The sequence below is a fragment of the Sinohyriopsis cumingii genome, unplaced genomic scaffold, assembly GCF_028554795.1.
Source record: "Sinohyriopsis cumingii isolate HCF-2022 unplaced genomic scaffold, ASM2855479v2 utg003358l, whole genome shotgun sequence".
Lineage (NCBI taxonomy): Eukaryota > Metazoa > Mollusca > Bivalvia > Unionida > Unionidae > Sinohyriopsis > Sinohyriopsis cumingii.
Genome location: NW_028316467.1, coordinates 22,154 through 28,153, shown reverse-complemented (window position 1 = coordinate 28,153; position 6,000 = coordinate 22,154).

Below are 6,000 nucleotides of genomic sequence, written 5' to 3'. Positions count from 1 at the left end.
CCACATTCGTGGACCAGAACACTCTATGTAGGTTTATAACCTTGAGTCTGGCGCCTTAGACCACTCGGCCATCCTGACATAAGTATAAGCGTCACGAAACTGACTAATTGTTGAAGGCTTCCATATATAAAAGCCCCATCTTTTGTATAGTCATTGAGTAATGTATGTTTTTATTAAAAATATATATACTTTGCATACGATAAGTCTATTTTCTGTAAACTAACGACAACTGTATTTGACCGGTCTTCTATTTACATTAGGCTGATAAATGTTGGGTAATTTCCTCTGTTGTGCAATCTGCATCAGCCGTTTCTGTTATTTAACTCGTGTCCAAATGAAGGCCATGGTGCTACAAAAACGGCGAATTTAAAATGTACCATAATTGAATGCATCGGACTGGCATACATTCCGTGTGTGATACGCGTATTGGTGGAAAAATGAATAGCTTCATTTTAATTAAATAATCTACGGATAAACGTGTGTGTGTGTGTGTGTGTGTGTGTGTGTGTGTGTGTGTGTGCATGTGCGTGTGTGTATCATAGAGGTTATGTCACTGAAACATTTGCATAAGAAGAGAGACATCCCGAATGTGATATCTCATGAAGAAATGAAAATTCGAAATGTTTTTCTTGAGCCGGATATCGTTAAATGCAAACGTTTAGCACGACATAAAGCATAAGAAAAGCTAGTTAATACTTGGGAAAATGACAGAAATTACAGTCTCAACGTGGTATGTGCTGGCTGGTATATTACAGTAAAAAGTCCCTCCCCACCCCACCCTTGCCAATGGTTTCAATTTTGTAACTTTTCAGAAAAACGGATGGGGGAAAGTACTAAAAGTTGTTTGAACCAAATTTCAAGTTGACAAATAGATTCACAAATATGTCTGACTCTGATTTATGGACCATACAAAACAATTAGAATACATCAACTGTATTAGTTTGGGAAAATATTGATGGAAAAGAGAAGAAAAAAACTCCTGGCTCCAACAAATTCCAAGCCACCCACCCCCAGTCCCATATTATAATATGAAGTAACATAGTTATTTAACTTCAATGCATCCGTATGCTGATATCGGCATTCTAAATCTGTTTAATATAAACCCTACCAACAATACTGAACTTGCAGCCATCCACTGTTACACGGGCACTTGATTGTGGGGATAACTAATAATAACGGGTCCCCGAGTGGACGAGTGGTCTAAAGCGCTCTCCGTTACGGATCACTGTCATCTCACCTCTCTCTGCGTGGGTTCGAGTCTCGGATTCGGCCAATGTGGGTATGCGACAAAGCTTGCCAGTAGGTTCTCGTGGGTCGATGGTTCTTTCCGGGATTTTCCCGGGTTCTTCATCCACCATTAATACTGGCGCCATTTATAGCCTATCGTTTCTTGAAAAATGGCGTTAAACCCTACAACAACAACAACAACTAATGATAACAGACTCGGAATTAATTAATTGGGAGTGTTATTATTGGTTTCCCCCCTCAATCAAGTTCTTCTGAATGTTACAAATGATCATTATACAAAATACAGTTTATTACAGTAATTTGTGTTATAAAAAAGATGCATTTATTTAATTTAGTTACTAATGGAATTGTATGACAAATATGCCTCGCGTTACATAGATGTTACTAACATGGCTAGTTGCTATCTCTATATAAAGATTCTGTCTGTCAGGGCCTTCGAATAATAGAAAAAAAAAGATGTTGAATAAAACCCAAAGACGAAATTTGACACAAGACGGCCTTTGCCGGGGATTATTATTGCATGAGCTGTCCATACAAGAATACATACCAGTTGATCATTATAAATCTGGTAGCTCATTGGTGGTTCTTATTGATTCTGGTCCAGAGATAAAGATGATGCAAAAAGTAAAATGGCCAATCATGTCTTGCAATACAGTTTTCATGGTATAAAAGGTTTTAGATGGTCATTTGCCCTTTATCCAAATACAAAGGCATCACCAAGTGATCTTTCTATTTCAACCTGGAAATGGATTGATGAACTTTATGTATATCGCTTTAAGCCACCATTTCTGCTGCATGGATGGTTCAAGCAATTCTTAAAATGCACTTTCTGCACGAAATCTCACGGACACACAGATGATTGCTAAGCATTACAGAAACCCAATGAAGCAAATAAATTATCTTCGTGATGGACCAATGTCAGTTACTCAAGAAGATCAGGTACATTATTCTAACTATTGATTTGGAGGATTTTCATCAGAGCCTTCTCACTGTAGATGGCTTCTTTATCATCTGGAAGATGTGGATATATAGTTATAAGCGGAACCACAGTACACATCCTTTCCCAGTTTATCAGAAGCTTTCTGATGAGCATGATTTTCCAAATGATGCTCATAAGATGATTAACAAACTTGCTGTCGAAACTCTAAGCTAGGACAGGCTGAATTTGATGACTATGCACGAAAAAAATGTCTGTGCCAGCACAGAAGGAACTAACAGCAGCAGTGAACCTTCTGTAGCATTCAATTATTTTACTTTCCTTCTTTAGTGACAGTCTAAATATTCAACAGATGAAAATCTAATAAGACTTACTTTAGCGTATGCCTTGTTCTAGTCATGGGAAAACAAGTTACCGATTCAGACAGTGTCAATACGATATTTAAGAATTTAATGACAACGGAAACAAGAGAGGATCTTAATTTTAGTCTATTATAAATTCATGTCAATAATAAAGTTGCTTGTGTCAAAAATAGATCAAAGCATTGTATATTCCACAATTAACATCGATATTGTTGAAAATATGTTCTGCCAATAGAGTTCTCTGTATTATGGGGCTGCTACTAACCCAACATTTAATTCCTATCGTACAGGAAAATTTTCCAACATTATTATTATTCTATCATGATAAGAGAACCTGTTTTTAATTCTTTTCAGCTGTAGAGGTGCAAGACAAAACAAGCATTACCATCGTGATTCTATACTTTGATGCAGGAATACAAATCAAAGGTCGACTAAATTACAATGAATTAAATTGTGGTCACAAAAAAATATGAAATGCATAAATGCATAAAGACATCCATGGCTTACAACATTTTGTCTCTTTGAAAAGTGGTCTGAATCAAGAAGGTATTGTAGGAATAGTTATACGCAATAGCCATGAAACCTTGGAAATATAAATGACAACATCTTTGTACACTATCAGTACTTCTCACTGCAATCTAAACTCCTAAGTAGCTAATTTCTTACCAGTATTAAAGCTGGATGTATGAATCCAATTGTAAATTAAAACTGAATAAAACGGACACAATGCAGTTTCATCTGGCTTTATGTGCAATATTATCCTTTTCTAGGATCTCAATATATAGAAATTCAAAACGTGGTGATGTGAAGTGTAGCTATCAGTTATATTGCTTTATTAATTGGATACATGCCCTGGATTTGTCATCCATCTCTACATCACTGTGTGCCTCCCATTGATCATAATGTTTTATTCGGTTCCATTCCGTCATTGAGATATGGGAAATTTCCAGTAATGCAAATTTAACTGGGAGACACTTTTCCGTTCACATAATACATAAAAAGTGAAGTTAACCCAAAACAAATACATTTCATTTAGAGTAATGTGAAACATAACCAAACGCAACCCATCTACCTCATGATGTTGCTTTTGTGCAGTTAGCCCAAGGCAGTATAACATCATACATTTTAATATAATATTGTGTTAGGGCAAGCAAACTGATGAAAACTAATTACACAAGCATAAACTAAATGAAAGCTTTTGTTTTCTTGACAGCTTAATTCCTATATGAGATTCAAGAAATGAATAGTATTTACATTACGAAAAAGATTTACAAAGCAATTGTTAACAGTTTCTAAGTTAAAGTTCAGTTGAAATTTGATTAATTACTCACATATTGACTGAATAAGTATACTATGTTTTAAAATATTCTTTCTTCACAGACATCCAGAGTTCAACAATGTATATATATATATATATATATATATATATATATATATATATATATATATATATATATATATATATAAATTATAAAATAAACAACTCCAACACGTAGAATGTGTGACCGGTTTCGCTTTAATGCTTCATCAGACTGAATTCAAACTGAATTCAATATCATTGCTTACGTCATTAAATATGTTGTTTCTAAGTGATCAATGAAATAAACAATGATATAAACAAGATGACGTCATAGCTTACATTTTTAACGTAATTATCTAATACTTTAACGAATAATTTACATCGAGATGTGCATATACAGCAAAGATTAATGATATCTTAATACATAAATATATATATAAAACTGGATCTTAAAGATACGTATATCTCTACTGAAAACTATATATACCATTTATTAACAAATAGAGATAAACAGTTTTAGTAACATTAGTATTATGTATAATACATATATATATATTACAGAGAAAATACTAAGAAACAAATCAATGTTTATCCATGTCAAGAAGTGTTCAACACTTGTGAATTTTTCCAGTAAATGTCACACGATCTTGAACATTATATAAGGAGCAGAACAACGCTCGTTTTTCTCCCTAACAAGTCAGAAAAACGACTTGACGTAAAAAACCGAAGCTGTTCCTATTGCATATTTGCCAGGTTATACCGAGATGTAGCGATTGTTACCGATGTTCAAATTGACTCTGTTAATCAAATAACCAATCACTGAAGCAATCACAATCGAATCTCATTCAGTTCGAAGTAGGCTGGAAGCATCGAAGTTGATATTGTTTTAAAGTGTACAAGGCACGAAGCCACGGACAAACTTTGTGTAAATGTTGAGATTCAGAATTATCAAGGCACTTGAATATTACTTATGGGAAATGTGTGGAATGTCTTCTTTACGGTGATGTATGTTATGAGTGACTAAATGCGTGGATAGTATATAAAATTAAAACAGTCATCCAGGAGTCAGATTGTGACCTGCGAGAGTTATTTACCTTGTCTTAATTGGGAGTGTGTTATCGTTCGTTTCCCCATGAATCAAGTGCATGTACCGTGATGATACTGAAACAGAGATTTTCAATTAAACTGTGCTAATGCATCAGACTGGCAAGTTTTCTGTGTGTGCTACTCATATTAATAACAAAAATCTATAGCATCGTTCTTATTGAATAATCTACAGACAAATGTGTGTGTGTGTGTGTGTGTGTGTGTTTTCTAATTTTCGTTTATTGTTTCTTATCGACCTCTTGTAACGATAAGATTTGTGTGAATAATTATTATATACTTCCTGGTGAAGACTCTACAAGACAATCTCTGTGTTCTAAAATATTTTTCTTATTCACCTTAAACGTCTATGCTCTGTGTAAATTGTCGTTTTTATTTTGTGAAACAGACCACTAGAACTACAATACTGGTATATCAATAGAATTCAACAGTTATGTTTGCTGTTAAATATATTCTTGGAAATAATGAAATCTAACTTTTCATTTGACAAGTTGATATTATATAATTTTGATGCCCGTGGTATCCTGTTGTATTATTTCATCTTGGATATATTTAGACGCTAGAAGAAAGAAATCGAGCCAACACAATTATTTCTCCTGAGTTGAGAACAATATCCCAATTCACGATTATTATCTTTATATGATGAGGGATTTATGCTATTTTAAATTGTATTGTAGTGTTCATGTTTATTTCAATTAATTTGGTCTCTTGATTAAATCCGTTGCACATTTTTCTACTTATTTAACTCAATTTCTTGTCTCTAATCATTGCACTCATTGGAACAATAGAAAGACTAAATACACAATAAATTTATTAACTGACAATAACTATATAAACTAAAAATGGATACCTGTTTTATAATTGTAGGATCACATGATGTATACTCTTTGGATATCATTATAGTTTGAAATGGCTTGTGTTTATTTTATCTTTTCTATGTAAAAATCCTCTCAAAATTGTTTCTATTTTATTTGTGTATATATTATGAGCGAATGTTTGTGGAATGGAATGTATCGACGATTCTTTATTTTCTTTTACATATTAATTTC